Source organism: Echinops telfairi, unplaced genomic scaffold (assembly GCF_000313985.2).
Source record: "Echinops telfairi isolate 266 unplaced genomic scaffold, ASM31398v2 ScPeMD7_32;HRSCAF=126, whole genome shotgun sequence".
Taxonomy (NCBI): domain Eukaryota; kingdom Metazoa; phylum Chordata; class Mammalia; order Afrosoricida; family Tenrecidae; genus Echinops; species Echinops telfairi.
In genome coordinates, this window is record NW_022103929.1 from 635,176 (window position 1) to 654,467 (window position 19,292).

Sequence of the window (19,292 nt, forward strand, 5' to 3'; positions counted from 1 at the left end):
ACCAGCATACAAGGTAAACAATAACACCAGGAGGGATTCGCTCACTCCTTAGAATAATCAACCATAGGAGATCAAAAGGGCAATATTTGCCCAACAATAGGGCTGAGAAAACTGTAATGGATAGGAAAAAAGGACAATTAGAAACAAACGCAAGAAGAAGTGGGAAGAGCGCTGTTACTTTGAATTGCAATCAATACTACAAGACAAAATATGTATAAATTGTTAGATGGAAAACCAATGTGTTCTATAAAATTCCATCCAAATCATGATAAAACATTTTTTAAAGCTGATAAATGAGGAGTTACACAACTATTTGAATTTCACTATTTTATCTTGCAGTAACTCTCCACCTCCACTTCTCCAGCAACCATTTAATTTGGATCTGATTCCAGCACTATGACTACTAATTCTGATTTTTAAGTTTAGCCTAAAGAATGTGTTGCTTCAAAGATATACTTACAAAGGAACCTGGTATATTTAGACTGTTTCCGTGAATGCTACTGCTGTTGGTCACCATTCAATCCATTCTGACTCATAAACTCATAGTGACCCTGTGTACAGCAGAACAGACCCTATGAATAACACTGCCCAGCCCTGCACAGTCTTACCATTGTTGTGGTGAGTCCATTGTTGTAGCCATTGTGACTATAACCATTTCATTGAGGGGCTTCCTCTTTTTCACTGAACTTCTTTAACAAGCATAATACCTCATTTTCAAGGACTGATCTCTCTTGATAACGTGTCCAAAAATACATGAGACAAAGTCTCAGACATCCTCAGTTTTTTTGTTTTTTTTTTCATCCTCACCTCTAAGGAGCATTCTGGCTATACTACTTTTTCCCCCCCTTTTGAGTTATGAATATTTATTTGTTTGTCTATGCATCTATTATTATTATTTTTTAATCATTTTATTAGTATACTACTTTCAAGAAAGGTTTTGTTTGTTTTTTCTGGCAGTCCATGGTACTTTAATTTTTTTTTTCTTTTAAGCAAAAGGGAAGAAATTTATTGGAGCCCATATGGGAAACCCCAGAGGGGCCCAGCATCCCCTACTGTGTAGGCATGCCCAGTAAAGGGTCATACCATTCACTGTACCCCCATGTCCCAGAGGGACACACCTTGAGCCAAGCCCCAAAGCCCCAGGACTAGCTGGGGGTGGGGACAATTTTAAATATTTTTTATCAACACAATAATTCAAATGTATCAATTTTCCTTTGGTCTTCTTTATTCATTGTCTTACTCTCATATGCCTGTGAGACAATTGAAATACCATGGACACTTTACATCAGCGACACTTTAGTCCTCAAAGTGACATCCTTCCTCTAACACAATTTTAAAAAGTTTGTGCTGCAGATTTACCCAATATGATAAGCTCTTTGATTTCTTGACTGCTGCTTCCATAAGCATTGATTGTGGATCCAAGCAAGATAAAACCCATGACAACTTCAATCTTTTCCCCATTAATCATGTTTCTTGTTGGTCCAGTTGTGAGGATTTTGATTTTTTTTTTTTACATTGAGTCACAATTCAGATTAAAGGCTGTAATCCTTGATCTGAAAGCAAAGTTGTGTCATCTATATATTGCAGGTTGTTAATAAGACTTCTCATTTTTCTCTTATTTTTCATGTACTACAGCTTCTTTTTTTTAAATCATTTTATTGGCGGCTCGTACAACTCTTTTCACAATCCATGCATACACCCATTGTGTCAAGCACATTTGTACATTTGTTGCCATCATCATTCTCAAAACATTTGCTTTCTGCCTGAACTCTTGGTATCAGCTCCTCATTTTTCCCCCTCCCCGCTCCCACCTCCCTCACAGACCCTTGATAATTTATAAATTATTATTATTTTGCCCTATCTTACACTGTCCGATGTCCCCCTTCACCCACTTTTCTGTTGTCACTTCCCCAGGGTGGAGGTTATATGTAGATCCTTGTAATTGGTTCCCCCTTTCCACTCCACCCTCCCTCCACCCTCCTGGTATCGCCACTTTCAGCACTGGTCCTGAAGGGATCATCGGTCCTGGATTCCCTGTGTTTCCAGTTCCTATCTGTACCAGTGTACATCCTCTGGTCTAGCCAGATTTGTAAGGTAGAATTGGGATCATGATAGTGGGTGGGTTGGCGGGAGGAAGAAGCATTTAGGAACTAGATGAAAATTGTATGTTTCACTGATGCTACACAGCACCCTGACTGGCCCCTCTCCTCCCCGAAACCCTTCCATAAGGGGATGTTCAGTTGCCTATAGATGGGTCTTGGGTCCCCAATCTGCATTCCCAATGCAGATTGATTTGAGCTTTTGTTCTTTGATGCCTGATACCTGATCCCTTCAACACCTTGTGATCACACAGGTTGGTGTGCTTCTTCCATATGGGCTTTGTTGCTTCTGAGCTAGATTACTGCTTGTTTACTTTCAAGCCTTTAAGACCCCAGTCACTATATCATTTGATAGTCGGGCACCATCAGCTTCCTTAACCATATTTGCTCATGCACCCATTTGTCTTCAGCAATCTTATTGGGAAGGTGAGCACACAATAATAAGGTTTTTTGTTCTTTGATGCCTGATAACTGATCCCTTCGGCACCTCGTGATCACACAGGCTGGTGTGCTTCTTCCATGTGGGCTTTGTTGCTTGTATAGATTCTTAAGATTATTTGCTGAGCATACATATTGATTAAGTATGGTGAAAGAATACACCCTGATGCATACCTTTCTTGATTTTAAACCGTGTTTTATATTTCCTTGTTTTGTTTGAAACATCTTGGTTCATGTACAGCTTCTGCATGAGCACAGTGAAGTATTCTGGGGTGCTTCTGAATGTTATCCATAGTTTGGTATGAGCCACACAGTCAACTGCACAGTCAATAAAACACAAACATCTTTCTGGTACTCTACTTTTGGTCAAGATCCCTCTGATGACAGCAGTGATGCCCCTCACAAGATGCCCTTTTCTGAATCCAGCCTTTAATTTTGTACTGGGTACTGCTGTAACTGTTGAATTATCTTCCGCAATTTTTTTCTTTTTTTTGGTGACACTTTATGGACATGGTTTATTGTCAGGTATACATGGGCAAACCACTGGGAACAGTCTAGATGTGGGGGTGTGGGGACCCACCCCACAGGGGAAGGATCTCAGTAGCCCGGAGGAGGGTATGGCAACCCCGACTTGCTGACTATGACTGCAATGATTAGCCCCACGAAGACGAGGAGGCTGAAGACCAGGGCACAGATGTTCAGGCACTTGGCGGTGGACGCGTAGCTCTGGGCCCCAATCATGTCGCCCACCATCTTCCGGTCCCTGGACTTCACGGAGTAGGCGAACGCCACGAAGCCCAGGCAGAAGATGTTCAGGAACACCGTGTTGAAGAGGGACCAGACCATGTGGTCGGGCACAAGAGACCTCGCTGCGGATGCTGATCACGGTGGGCGTCGGGCCGGGGGTGGGGGACGCCCCCAGCACGTCCACCTCGTGCTCCTCCTTGAGCACCTGGTAGGTCGGGGACAGCCCGGAGGCGCGCGGGACGTGGGGCTGGGGCGCGTGGTTCATGTCGGGGAGAAGGACCTGCCGTGCCCCGGGTCGGTGGAGCTGGACTGCGGTCCCTATAGCTCCCTTCCTAATCACGGGGCCGCAATTTTTTTCTTACATATGATATTAATGGTACTGGGTGATAATTTCTGTATTCTGTGTGCTTCCTTCCTTCATCAGTTTGTTGAAACATCCAACTGGCATCAATTCCTAGAGCCATGAGTACTAGAAAAGAAATCCCCAAAGATTACAGTTATGTAAAGGATTATTTATCTTTCTATTTTCAGTTTGAAGGAATTGAGAGGACTCAGGATTTAAAGGACTAGTTTGGAATATTTTACAGTTTGATATGACATCTTTATATCAGATAATTTGGATGAGTCTGGAGGACAATTCTTGTTGAGGTGGTCTGTAGAGACCAAGCCAATAAGATAGCATATTAGCCTTGTACCAAAAGCATCATTTCTCTTTAAATGGAGCATGTAGCCTGAAGCCATTAATATATTCTAAGAACCATCTGAATTCTTAAATTTTCTAATTCCAGCGAATGTATGTGTTTGAGCTCTTACTGTTTTATATTAATTTACAAATCCACAGAAAAACAGAGCTTCATTTTTCATTTAAATTAATTCAGAGTGTATCTGTGATCACTGAACAACTCATCTAAGTAATGCTCAACCAGAGGTGGTTATTCACCTGAACTGAGTTACAAATATTTAAACCATAAAAGAAATGGCAACCCCTATCTTTGCAGTAACTGTTATTAATGGGAGTTAAGGAATGAGCTGGAGAGAATTAGAGTTTTCTTGTATTCTGTTAAAAGTGTTGGCAGAGGGGCATTTATAGAGGTCTAAATAATGGCATGTATATATGTAAATATATGAGGATGGGAAAATAGATCTTTGTGCATATATTTATGGGTTTAGTATTAAGGTAGCAGAAGGACATTGGACCTCCACTCAAGTACTCCCTCAATCTTCTATTAAATTGTCATTCTATGATGCTCACCTTCCCGACACAATTGCTGAAGACAAAGCAGGTGCATAAGCAAATGTGGTGAAGAAAGCGTTGGTGCCGGATATCAAAAGATATAACATCTGGGGTCTTAAAGGCTTGAAGGTAAACAAGCGGCCATCTAGCTCAGAAGCAACAAAGCCCACATGGAAGAAGCACACCCGCCTGCATGATCACAAGGTGCTGAAGGGATCAGTTATCAGGCATCAAAGAACAAAAAAATCATATCATTGTGTGCTCACCTGCCTGATACAATCGCTGAAGACAAGTGTGTGCATAAGCAAATGTGGCGAAGAAAGCTGATGGTGCCTGGCTCTCAAAAGATATAGTGTCTGGGGTCATAAAGGCTTGAAGGTAAACAAGCGGCCATCAAGCTCAGAAGCAACAAAGCCCACATGGAAGAAGCACACCAGCCTGTGTGATCACAAGGTGTCGAGGGCATCAGGTATTAGGCATCAACAGAACAAAAAATCATAACATTGTGAATGAGGCAGGGATGCGGAGTGGAGACTCAAAACCCATTTGTAGGCCACTGGACATCCCCTTACAGAAGGGTCTCCCGGAGGAGACGAGCAGTCAGGGTGTAGTGTAGCAACGATGAAACATACAACTTTCCTCTAGTTCCTAAATGCTACCTCCCCTCCCCCCACTATCATGACACGAATTCTACCTTGCAAGTCTGACTAGACCGGAGGATGTACACTGGTACAGATAGGAACTGGAAACAGGGAATCCAGGCCAGATAATCCCTTCAGGATCAGTGGTGTGAGTGGCAATACTGGGAGGGTAGAGGGAGGGTGGGTTGGAACGGTGGAACTGATTACAAGGATCTACATGTAACCTTCTCCCTGGTAGATGGACAACAGAAAAGTATGTGAAGGGAGACGTCGGACAGGGCATGATATGACAAAATAATAATTTATAAATTATCAAGGGTTCATGAGGGAGGGGGGAACAGGGGGTGGGAATGAGGACCTGATGCCAGGGGCTTTGGTGGAGAGCAAGTGTTTTGAGGATGATGAGGGCAATGAATGTACAAATGTGCTTTACACAGTTGATGTATGTATGGATTGTAATAAGAGTTGTATGAGCCCCTAATAAAATGATTTAAAAAAATCTTGGCAGAGAATTTTGCAAGTACTTTAAAGCCATCAGGCTTGTGTTTTTCAATGACCAGTTAATGAAATTAACAAAAACAGTGATCCTTGGACTCAATATTTCCTTTTGCACAGTAACAAAATCCTGTGATGATGTATTAGTGACATAAGACTGTATTTCCTTTTCTGACCAATTTTATTTGATGGGTTAAATTTAATCGTGGCACTCTGTGCTTAAAAACTTGATCTCCATTTTAATGAATTTTATTGCTATATGTAGATTATATATTCGTATTAAGGCATTAGAAGTTATAAGGAAGTAGATATATTTATCATATAACTCAATTTTTAGTTATTGGTAGCACTTAGGGGAGAACCTTTGCAAAATATGACTTAGAAGCTTTAACTCTGTATGTGTACTTTAGAAAACTATTCTTAGGTCTACCTCATACATTCATAAAGATTGGACAATCTATATAATACTTGAAATACTGCTTTTAGAATTATGGCTCCATTACTAATCTGAAATTAATCTGAAACTGGACAACTGCCATTGAATGAGAATGCTAATAGTGGATGGAGTCAAAAGAGTAGAAATTCCATTCCATAGTTATCAGGAATTTCTGAGATCATTTAGTTCAGTGGCATCAAAATTAAGGTGGCATTACTGGAAAACATAGCTTAGTAATAATACAAATTCCTAGATAGCACCCGGACTAGATAAATCATTCTCTGATGAATAAGTTATATAGCTTTACTGTTCCCATTCCAGTCATAATAAACATATGTGAAATCTCTGGTGTGTGTGTGTGTGTGTGTGTGTGTGTGTGTGTGTGTGTGTATACATGTTGTAAAAACAGCATGTTTTTCTTCTGTCCTATTGGCCACCTGCAAAGTATATATCACCTTCAGGTAAATCTGCCTTACAGGACAAACGTCTTAGCCTTAGGGATGCACCCAGAACTGGTGCAAATGGATTATTGTCTTGGATTTGGTAGGCTGACCTGAAGTATTTGCCTGACAAGCTGAACAGTGGCCTAAAATCTGTCCATAGTATGAAATAAAAATTAGCTGTAAGTGATCAGATTGTGATGAATGATTCTCCAAGCTCGGACATTTGTCAGTCACACTTAATACGTTACCTCTGTTTTCTAACCATTCCATATAAAAGGCTTACCTTGAGGCTGCTCTCTAGGGAGAAATTTATTTTAATTGCCAGTGAGAAGGTAGGAAATATTCTAATAAAGATCAAGAACCCCCAAATCCACTTTAGCTTCGGCTCTTAGCCAAGTGTCCATTCTCCGGAGGGAGTTGATGTCAGCTGCTGTCTTGTTAACCTGAAAGTGTTTCAAAAAATCCAAAGACATTACAGAAGCCTTTCCTGAGTTGACATGCAGGAATGGCACCAGGAATCAAGACCTGACATGTCATCAGCTGGGAAAAGGGGGAGTTTGGACACTAATGATGGCTCTTGTCAAATTCAGTATGATAAAGCCAGGAGTACTGAGGATGGGGGTTGGTTAGTTTGCATATGAGGGGAGTTATAGCTTAGAGAACACCTGCCAAGAGTTCTTACTGTCCCATTGTGTGTCAGTGATGATTCCTTCATCCTTGATTCCTGTCACTCATTTTTAAATGGTGATAGTAGAGAAGTCCAGTAGACAAGAAAGAAGAGGCTTGGTTTATCTAGCACGTATCCATATTTGCCCTTTCTCTTACCATTCTCTGTATAGAACTAAATTTGTATGCAGTGCTCTAGGCTATTGTTTTGTTCTGTACATATGTGAAGTCTTACTGGGCCAAAGTCACAGGACCTCTCATTTCCGTAAATGTCACTTTGTTGGTGACCCCAAATTGGCAGTGGTGAGAGGGCTTTTTAAAAATTATTTTTTGCTAATCTGTTTTTCAGAAAGGTTGTTTTTAAACTTCAACTTGGCTGTGGCTCTTGGAAAATTACTTAGCCTCATTTTAGTAATTGTACTTATGTCATGGGCTTCTGGTAATAATTAAATGAAGGCAAGAATATGAAAAATCTGGCAATAGCCAACACCCAAATATCAGTTTACTATTCTTGTTTTAATTTTTGGCCGGATTCTCACTTTGCTGGAAAAAAATGTCATGTATTTCTTAACCATTGTCTCAGTGAAAGAAATTGTAGCGTAGGATGAACATGAAATTGAAGTTAGGAGACCTAGAGTCAAGTGTTGACTGTGTTTTTTTTGACCCAGTTTCTGTATAAAATGTAAACAAATGCATACTAAGTGAAAAGATTCATTGCTACCAAAAGAAAAATATTTGCTACACAAACAATCTTTGTTGACCAGTAATGGTTCTCCAACGTTCTGGCCTTAGAGCTGCCTTACACATATAAAAATAGTTGATTCCTAAGAGCTTTAGTTTGTTTTTTACTTTTAGAAATTAAAATAAAAAGATTATACTTTTTTTCATTCATTTAAGATAATGAATCTGTGACCTATAACATAATAAAGTTTTAAAAATAAAAACACTCTTTTCTAAACAAAACTTATTAGTGAGAAGAGTAGCATGGCTGTATATTTACTGCACTCATTTTACACATGCATGACTTTGTAACAGCATACATTGGGAATTTTTAAAGATCTCTTAAATATTGACATGTTTCCTTATAAAATATTAAGAAAGTAATCTTTTTTAATATCACTAGAAAATCTTTATATTGGGAAGCTATCAAGTTGACCATAGCAGATGCAAGTATTCCAAAAATCTAAGTTTTGCTTAAAAGCTTAAAATTTATCATTACCAACAAACTCTCATTTGGATTTTCTTAAGTGACTTGTTCATTTTGTTGATTTTTAACAGAATATGTCAAATTCCTAAGTGTGGAAAAACTGTAATTTATCTTATTAGTCAATTTTGAAGTAAAATAGTTTGTGGTCCATGAAAAAGCTGGCTAATTCAAGCAATAGTGAAAGTGCTTTTACTAAAGACATTCAGAGTACAGTAGCAGTGTTTCATAAATGTTTCCTATTTTGACACAAAATATTAAAAATACATATACTTAAGGAATGATAATTTAGTAAAGAATGAATATGTTATATTGCTTCAAGGACATTTTATAGTTAAAACTGCCTTAAAATTTTTTTTTTTGTCCTGGAGCATATGTCAGTGACGAATATAATGACTACTAGTACAAGTTTGATACCACTGCTTTGATAGGCCAGCAGTTAAACCAACATTGGCTTTGCACCATAAGTACAAATGTCAACGTAATGAAAAAGGCACTGTTCTAGAATTAGTACAGACATAGTTTTTACCTTGCAGACTCCCTTAAAGGGTCTTGGGAGACTTTATAGGCCTTTCGAGAACACTTTGAAGATCATGGAGTCCAAATGGTAGCAAATTCTAGGCAGGTAGTAGGAACTAACCTGCTCCCTTCAGAGTTAAATCTCACTAGGCTGCATGCAGTAAGCTATAGGATGAAAGATATTTTCATATAGTCCTGCCATAGGACTATAGATTGCATAATGTAGGAGTCTAGTTTGACTGCTGTGGTGTCTAATAAAGGTTGATCAATCAGTACAGCTTACCTAAATATAATCAGCAACTTCTCTTTTCTAGCTTATAAGCTCAATGTCTGTTCACATAGCTCAAGGGTAAACACTGTACTTTCTGAGTCTTGTTGAGCCCTCTGCTCAAAGTTGTCTTTTTTATAATGAATTAATTAAATTTATTTAATCAGTATTAATTGGATAGTATTGTTATAGTGAAATTACTTAATCTGAGTCTCAACATATTTTCTACTTTTCACAGGGTGCAATCTTAACATTTTGTTATTGTTGTTTTTAATCTTAACATTTTTTCCCTGCTTGTTTTAGTGGAAAATATTTGTGTTTTCTTTCTCTATCTGGCAGATATTTGCCTTCTGCAGGTTCAGGCTTCCACAGTTTTTTATTGTACTGTATGTGTTTTATTCTAGTTGTGGAAAATTAAGAAGTTAACCACATAGCATTTGCTCTTTTATTGTTTTAGAAAGATAGGCAGTTGAATAACATACTAAGCTAGTGGCTCTCAACCTTCTCAATGCCGTGACCTTTTAATACAGTCCCTCATGGTGTGGTGACCCCCCAACCATAAAATTATTTTCATTGCTACTTCATAACTGTAATTTTGCTACTGTTATGAATCGGGTGTATGGGTTGTGATAAGAGTTGTATGAGCCTCTAATAAAATGATTTTTAAAAATTAATTATCTCATAGTTCATGGGGCTAGAGGCTTGAATTACAGACACCAGCTATTAGGGAAAGTGCTCCTAATTGGTTTTGGGTTCTTGGTCTATTTCAGCTTTTCTGTACCTTGGTTCATTGGCAATCTCCAGGCGACATCTATCTGCCCCCAGATTGTGCTTGTTTCTATTCTTCAAAAATTATTAAACATACCCTACAATGATATGATCTCATTTGCGCAATAAAGAAAATATATTCTCAAGTGGGGTTACATCCACAGGTACAGTGACAAGGATTCCAGCACATATTTTTGAGAATGCAGAGTAGCAGTTGTAGTACCTTGGTTTGTCTAGTCCCAAACTTTCCAACAAATACCTTGTTGCTAAGAGAAGTGAAAGCAATATGGGCTGGATTGGGTAGAATTTATTATTTTTCCCAAGGCCAGATTTTTCCTGAATTAACTTTAAGATAAGTGATGTTTCAGTTGAGATATGAATAATCATCCTTTATTCTAAAGGTTTCAACGTGGGTTTGAAAAGTCGTGAAAAATATGAACATGAAAAAGAGGTCCAACTTGCTAATGTTGATTAATTCCTTTGGTGAAAGATGAGGTGTTTCTCCCGTCGCTATGAGCTGGAATTGACTCAATGGCAGTAGGTTTTTCCTTTGGTTTCTTCGGCTTTTTGCCCTCTTTGGTTCTCTGACAAGATAATGATTCTCTGACAAGCATCCAGCTTGTCAGTTTGTAACTTAATAATCATTTAGTACATTTAATGTCCTCCATGAGTCACAGTAAAAGCTGTAACTGGCCTAACTCCCAAACAAACAGAAGCAGCCAGTTATGAACATTGCTGTACTTTTGTATAGTCCTTATACAAAGATTAGTTTAAAAGCAATCTCTATGAGTATGTAGGGGACTAGTCATAAACACCTTCTTAGCATTTTGAAGTCTGGCAGTAGAGGAAGGAGACTTGTAGGCTCTTTGTATGCAGGTGTATTTTGAGTGCCTTTCCTGCTTGCAAAGGAGCTCTGGTGGTGCAGTGGATTATATGGTGTGCTGCTAAATGGAAGGTTGGTACTTCAAAGCCACCAGTCACTCACTGGAAGAAAGATGGGACAGTTTGCTTCCATAAAGATTTACAGTCTCAGAAAGCTTATGAAACTTCTATTTCAGGGTCCCTATGAATTGGAAATTGGAAAAAAAAAGAGAAAGGGTTTCTTATTATAACACCCTGAGCTTATCGTTTTGCTTTTAGAAAAGTTCTGAGTCCCCTTTTAAAATTATATATTGCCTTAGTGGCCTCTTAACTAGGCTCTCTGAAAACAAATAGATAGAGACATTTCCTTCTAAGCACAAAAAGGGTCAATTGAAAAACATTCAAAAGAAAAGAACCTGAGGGCCATCACTAGTGCACCTCTTACTAATAGAATGGCCAAGAGGAATCAGACACCTGAAGTTAGAAAAGCCCTACGAGAAAGGCTGTTAGGGCTGCCAAGGTAGCAAAAAAGGCACAGCAAGCATCTAAAAGCAGTGGCAGCAAACACAGCCCCTCAGGAAAAGACTGTGAAGCCTGTGAGAGTTTCCATTCCCCAGGATGGTGGAGAACACTTAAGTTGGCAGATGAGACTTTCAATTCTTAAAAAAAATTTTTTTCCTTCTTAGCCCTTTCAGGGTAACTTTGTTACACAAATGAACTAGTGGAAGCTTTGGCTCTTAGAAGAAAAATCTGTATTTGTGTTGTTTCAGGTGATTTGAGGTGAGGAGAGAACTTTCCTTTCAAATCACAGCTTAGTTCATTTAATTATAAGGGAAGGAGGAATGGTAAAGAGGTGGGAGAATTAACAACCTTTTTCTTTGTTACCTTAGTTAAAGCTGCCAACAACCCCTGAGATAGCTAGCAATGATTGCCAAGCCACTGTGCCCCACCCCACTGTTCTCCAGTGGACCCTAGAAGTGTATGGTTTGCATGTACCAAAATAATGTACATTCATGTATAGCTCAGTTAAATGAACATAGTAACATTGATATACAGTATGTCTAAATGTCAGATCAATACTGTTGTGTCATTTGGTTGAAATACCACATTCCATAATGAATGAAGCATAGTATTCAAACTTCTAGAAGACATTGATGCATCAGAAGCTGTTTATTAGGGCACTGTTGTAATTGAATTAATTTACATTTGTGTATTTGTACTGGGCTAGGATTGTATGGATCTGGTTCATCTTGGAAGAATGTCAGCCTATAGGCACGGGAACATGACCTTAAAATGGTTTTGGACCTTAAAAAAAAAATAATTAGGGTGAGATTTATTCAGACACTGACAGTAAAATTGAATATATAACAGTTGTATTTTCAGGTGAATATTGTTTTCAGAGTGGTTTAAAAGTGTACTGGTATGTACTGTATACTGTCTGCAAACTTTCTTAGTCAAGGAACAATCTATAAGTGCATTTTATCAACATTTATTTAAATCAAAATGAATTCTATTTTAAACCCATTGGTGTTCTATATCAACAGTTGCAGCCTTATTCTCTTTAATGAGAGATATTTGACCTTTTATAAATGTTATTAGCTTGATCTAGGTCTTAAAAATTTATCAAACTTAAGATTTGCTCATCTTACCATATGCAAATTATACCTAAAAAAGTAAAATGCTGCTTCTATTGAAATTAAGACGAAGTCTTGATAGTTGATGCTCCTTGCTCTATGTATATCTGGGTTATGAAAGGTAGACTTTCTTTTTGTTTAACCCATTTTTTTCAGGTTTGGAATTTTGAGTGTTTTTGCAGGGGTGGTCTGGGTAAGGATATTTTTGTATTGTTATCACTTGTTGAAAAGGAATAAATCCAATCTTTATCTTGAAGCCAGCTTATAATACACTCTTTTCATTCTTTTCCTTAAAATATATAAATCATTTTATTGGGGGTTCTTACAGCTTTTAAAAAGAATCCATACATCAATTGTATCAAGCACATTTGTACACATGTTGCCATCATTATTTTCAAAACATTTTTCTACTTGAGTTCTTGGTATCAGCTCCTTTTTCCCTCCCTTCCCCGCCCTCCCACAGTCATGACCCCTTGATAAATTATAAATTAATATTATTTTCATATCTTACACCATCCGCTTGTCTTCCTTCACCCACATTTCTGTTGTTTGTCTCCCTCAGGGGTGGGGGTTGTACATCTGTCATTGCAATCGAATCCCCCTTTCTCTCTTTTCATTCTGAGCTCTGAGTAAAAATCAGACCCCTGAGCTCTATTAAGTATACATTAAGATGATGCAGGAACAGGCAAAGTTATTGTATATATATAATGGTCTGAGTCCAAGTCAACTCGCTGCCAATTGACAGCAATACCAACAAAGTTCAGCTTCGACACCAAATGTTTAAAAGTTCTTTCATTACTAATACTTATCAAGGACTTGCCATGTGTCTGATACTGTACAAAGAGCTCTCATAGGGTAATGTCATTATTGTTTCATTTTGCATTTGAGAACATTGAGGATCTGAGGTCAAACAACTTAAATTATAGCTAAAGTAGAGAGAGATCCCATTTTTTATCTTGTAAAGTATACCTCAGCTTTCAATGTCAGTATTAATATGAAGGCAATGATCACTCTTTGTAGGTGACTCCTTATTGCAACTAATAGATAATACTATCTTTAGAGACGTGCACAAAATTTCAGCATCATTCTAATGCTTTCTCAATTACTTGGAAGTATTTAAATTTCAAATTCTTTAAAACAAAATCTAGAGTAAGGAGAAATATTTATTTCCCAATGGTATGAAAAGGATTATTTTTAGGTCATCTTTAAAAAACAAACAAACAAGAAATCTATTTTTAAACTACACCAAAATCCATGCCAACTTGGTACAGGTCCCTTACCAGAGCAATGATGTAAGAGCTTGTAAGAGTGCAGCTGCCAATACTCACAATGTTTAATTTCGACACTCTGCCAGAGTCCACGGCTTAATTTGTTTTACCTTTATCGACTAAGTTTCAATCACAGATATTTAACACATTAGGGCAGAGGAAATAAGAGTTATTGTTAAACTTATTCCTTTCCAAGATGATGATGCTACTTTGCCTCACATAGTTCTGAACATTATTCTTACTGTAATTTATATTTATAAGTAAATTCTTCTAACTGTGACCTAAAGTGGAGATTCATACCTGGCCTAGTTTATGTTCTGCAAGGAAATCCTTCCCTTTGCAGGGTTTTCTATACATGTAGTTTTGTGCGCTAAAGTCCATTAGCTTGGCAAGTCTAGGACTTTTGTGCGAAGTACAGTATTTGAATATGCAGTTACACATGCACATGCTGGCAGCAACACATGAACATTTCCTTAGATTTTCTTGGGAAAGCACAAAGCCAGAAAAGCAAATCCAGATGTTTTTGAGTCTGGCACCCTCCAATCAGAATTCTAGATGGCAAGACTTCATTTGGAAGTATACCAGGCTTATTCACACTTGCTTTTGCTAACTTTCTTGTTTTTATGACCGAAGATCCTAGAGTTTACCTCCTTTGCTGAAAAGAAAGAGCACACTAAAGCTGTATTGAAGTGACTTCTGACTTGATTTGCTTCAACAAGCATATGGAGGAGGGTACCCTTACTGTTGGGGATAAGTCTAGATGAGAGCAGGTGCATCTGCAGCTGCAGCTCCTTAACCAGACCTGGCCTTCTTTAACTTTTAAATAGAATCGTTTGGCATGAACATAAGTGAGCCATTATGGGCTCACTGGCATGTAATGTAATACTTGCACGAGGGGGAGGTGTTCACTAATTGTGTAGAGTCAACATTTATTGAATGCCTTCTCCGTGTATCAAGCATTGTGCTAGATACTATTGCTGAATTAGAGGTTTTTCTTTTATCCAAAAGGCCCCCAGATTGTTAGGAGCCACAGACTATTAAACAAATACAATATAATTCATTGATTTTATTTGTTGCTGAGAATCCAGTATTTTGTTCATTTTGTAAATCAGCCACAGAAGGCAGTTTGCAAGAATGACTCCATAACCATGTAAGAACAAGCATAGAATTTCTTTAAATTCTAAAGTATGCTTGCTTATTTTTTTTTCCTATTTAAATATCTCTCTGACTTGTTCAGGGATGAAGATTTGTGAAGTCTGGCAAGAAAAGACTATAATGCAGAAAAGGCATATCTAAGAAGGTGTCCAGATTTAATTACTCTGCTAAATATTGTTTCTTTTATCGTTAAAAAAAAGGGGGGGGGCAAGAATGCAAAAGTTCTTCTATCTATGTTGGTTATCATACTGTTTTAAAGTGAGATGATTTCTTTTTATTTTCTGTGGAATGTAGGCCTCCTTCAGTTGATAGCCTAGGTAAAAATAAAGCCAGAAAACACATACCCTCCTTCACCCCTCACCCTCCTCCCCTACCACCTTTTCTGGACAGTTTACTGTGTATATTTTTGTATATGCCGAGCTTTTCAGCACATTTTAATGCAGTTTTTATGGTAAAATTAGGTGCCTTAGCTGATATTCTGGTCAGCTTATACTCGTGTATATATGGTAAGTTAAATCCACACAATACTGATACAAATTCCTGTGTTGTGACTTGTTCTTTCAATCATTTTCTTTTCCTTATTTTGGGGGATGAATATTTCCATTGGGCCTCTTATAACTATAGGAAGAATGTTACATTGCTTGCCTCCAACCTAATTTTCTCTCTCTTTGATTCAAAGCATACTGCTGCTGTTAAAATAGTAGTAGCCAAAATTTATACAAGAGTATGTTCTAGTTTGTACGTGTGTGTTTTAAATAGGGCTTTTTATGTAGTGGTATGTGTTGGGCTGCTAACTGCAATACCAGCGATTCAAAATCAGCTCTGTGGAAGAAAGATGAGACTTTCTACTCCTATAAACAGCTACAGTCTCAGAAACTCCCAGAGGCAGTTCTGTCCTGTCCTGTAGGGTCTGTGTGTGAGAATTGACTTAATGGCAGTTAAGTTTTTGTTTTGGGTGGGGGGAGGCGGGGCTGGTATATGTAAAGCAGGGTTTCCAACTAGCTCATTCTGCTTTGGTCCTCCAGCTGAGATTTTACGCAAAGTACATAAAATATTCTCTGACGTCTCCCTTCACCCACTTTTCTGTTGTCCGTCCCCGAGGAAGGAGGTTATATGTAGATCCCTGTAATCCATTGGACCAGACAAGGGGCCATGAGAGAGGGGGGAGTGGGAAGGGAGGGGGAGAAATGAGGAGCTGATGCCAGGGGCTTAAATGGAGAACAAATGTTTTGAGAATGATGAGGGCAAGGAATGAACAAATGTGCTTTACACAATTGATGTATGTATGGATTGTGATAAGAGTTGTATGAGCCCCCAATAAAATGATTGAAATATATATAGAGATAGATATTTTCTCCAAAAAGGACCACTAAGGTAAGTACTTAATATTTCCCCCATTTAATAGATAAAAACTAGAAGGCAAACTAAGGTGAATAACTTGTTCAACCTCACATAGCTAATAGATGGCAGAACCAGCATTTGAACTCATAAATTCAAGCTCCTCTTGCCTAGAATCACATGTTTAAGAAGCGACATAGCTATGATTTGTTTGTCAGTTTGACTCTAGATGCCAGACTCATATCTTTCACATATTGCTAGTGGGAAACAATTATTAGCTTGTGTTCCCAGTAATGAAGTAAATCTCAGAGACAAGGACTAGCTTCACATTTGTTCATCTCAATTCCTCATACAGTTTAATAATCACGATCCATACTTTTTTCTTTTTTGAGCTGTTTACAATTAAGAACTTTATGGGTATCACTGATAGCTGCTTTCTCTAAAAACAGGATGATCCTTTCTAAATGATGTCTTCATGAAATCATGGTATTTACTGTTTTGGGGTTTTTTTTTTTTTTTAAGTGTCTGATTTCCTTTTAATTCTACATTCTGGGACTCATCGCTATCTATAGATTTATTTTTGGTTTGTTCTCAAATATTCTGAGGAGTTATATAGGAGAACTTAAGTATCTGTGAGGTTCTATTTTTGAAGTCCTGTACCTGTATGTAATCTGCCTTCTTGGGAGTGTGAGTTTACTCTCTTTACCACCTAAGATATGTTAATATAAAAATGTACTAAGCTGTGCATTTGAGATTGATATGCTTTCCACATGAATAAAATAATTTATTTTTATTTAGTTATTTTATGGGAACCTTTGTATATCCCTTTAAACCTCAGCAATTGCAGTTAATACCCCAATCATTCACTCCCCGGGACAAACCTAAATCTCAAAAATTAGTATGTTTTCAATTCCCTCCCTCCCTCCAAATGTCTTCTTAAGTGTCATACTAGATTTTCTCTCTAGTATGTCACTAATTTCTGCACCTTCAAAATATCTGTCAAACCAGATCCAAGCTGCTCAGCGTTATTAATTGTCAGGAAAATTAAACACAAAATGAGATACTATAGCATACCTACCAAAATGGCCAGAATTTACAAACAAAGGCCTGACTTGTAGCGATCCTATAGGACAGGATAGAATTGACCCTGTGGGTTTCTGAGACTTTAATTCTTTACAGGTATAGAAAACCTCATCTTTCTCCTCAGTAGCTGTTAGTGGTCTTGGACTGCTGACCTTGCATGAATAATAACCATTGCACCACCAGGGCTGCCTACTAATAAAGTAAGTAAAAAAATTTGTTACCCTGTTTCCCCAAAAATAAGACAGTGTCTTATACTAAGTTTTGCTCCCAAAGAGCAAAACTTATTTTCAGGGGATGTTTAATTTTTCTTATTTCTTATTTTCAGGGGATGTTTAATTTTTCCATGAAGAAGAATACGGTACACATTTATTGTTTATTGTTTTATTAAAAGAGACCTCGCACTTTCTGTCTGCTCCGGCTGCTCCGCTATGGTCTAGAATCCAGAGCTACAATAGCTTCAGGGGGTCTTATTTTCAGGGACGTCTTATTTTCGGGGTGGGGGGGGCCTTATATTTCAGCGAGAGGCAAAACTGTAAGTAGGTCTTACTTTCGGGGGATGTCTTACTTTCGGGGAAACAGAGTGCTAGGGTTCTTGTTCGTACTTGTACAGGCTTATTCAAACAATGTATTTAAACATGTCATTCTGATGACTACACACATGTTTTTCAGTAATACTAGTCTTATTCTTGTTAGACTGCCTTAAGAAAAAAAAATCCGATCAAAGCATTCGCTTCCAAGGACATATCCTGGGTCAGTTAAATCCAAGGCAGAGAGGTCAGCTCAGAGAGTTATGGTGATTGTTTTAATCTAGATAGATTTTCTTGGACACAGGATGATCACAGAGGCTTATTAGGGAGAAACTTTAAGAGAGTTGAAAACTCTCATTGGTGAGAAAAAATCCAAGAAATGTTCACCAAGGAATTTTTTTCCCATCATGACAATGTTCCTGATCATTCTTCAAGGGTCGCAAAGGCTGTACTATGAGAATTTCATTGGGAAACCTTACCCTATTCACCCTACAGCCCTGATCTTGCCTGTTTAGACTTTTTATTCACAAAACTCAAAGAACATTTCATATAAAAGGATCATGATTTGAATTCTTTGAGATTGCCAAAACTTCTGATTTGATGTGTAAATTGAGGAGTACAGAATTCTTTGACTAAAAGGGTCAAGAAATAGAAACACTGCTTTCAAGAATGTGTAAACTTAGATGGGAGCTATGTCCAGAAAGAGTAGATTTACATTTTGATATCTTTCTTTAGTAAAGGTTTCTATGATCCTGTAAGGAGCCCTGGTGGCATAGTAGTTATGGCGTCAAACTGGTCAGCAGTTTGAAACCACTGGCTGCTCTGCAGGAGAAAGGGTTTTCTATTCCATTTAGAGACTTAAAGTCTTGACCCATAGGTGCATTTCTACCCATATGGTTTCTTGAATATACAGTGTGATCTCTCACATCTAGACTTTTTACTCATATTATTCCTTATGCCATATATTTATAGGTTTAGTAGTAGGGTGGCAGGTGGACATTGGGCCTCCTCATGCGCATTCCCTTAATACAAGAGCACCTTGCTCAGATAAATGGTCATTTCATGATACCCACCTTCCCAACATTGTTGCTAAAGACAGACGTGTGCATAGCAAATGTGGTGAAGAAAGCTGATGGTGCCCAGCTATAAAAAAGTATAGCATCTAGGGTCTTAAAGGCTTGAAGGCAATCAAGCGGCCATCAAGCTCAGAAGCAACAAAACCCACAGAGAAGAAGCACACAAGCCTGTGTGAACACGAAGTGTTGAAGGGATCAGATAGCAGACACCAAAGAACAAAAACCATTATTGTGTGATCACCTTCCCCACATAAATGCTGAAGACGAATATGTGCATAAGTAAGTGTGGTGAAGAAGGCTGGTGGTGCCTGGCTATATAGAGACCTATAGCGTCTGGGGACTTAAAAGACTTGAAAGTAAACAAGCGGCCATCTAGCCCAGAAGCAACAAAG

The 19,292-nt window shown here is 38.1% G+C and overlaps 1 protein-coding gene, 1 long non-coding RNA gene and 1 pseudogene across 2 annotated transcripts in view; 1 reads left to right on the forward strand and 2 right to left on the reverse strand.

Moving 5' to 3' along the window:
* NR6A1 (nuclear receptor subfamily 6 group A member 1) overlaps window positions 1-19,292 on the forward strand; it is a 232,504-nt gene that overhangs the window by 78,064 nt on the left and 135,148 nt on the right. The window lies entirely within an intron of this gene.
* Window positions 1-19,292, reverse strand: part of LOC123521668 — a 51,181-nt gene that overhangs the window by 15,888 nt on the left and 16,001 nt on the right. The window lies entirely within an intron of this gene.
* Window positions 3,125-3,549, reverse strand: LOC105979844 (annotated as a pseudogene).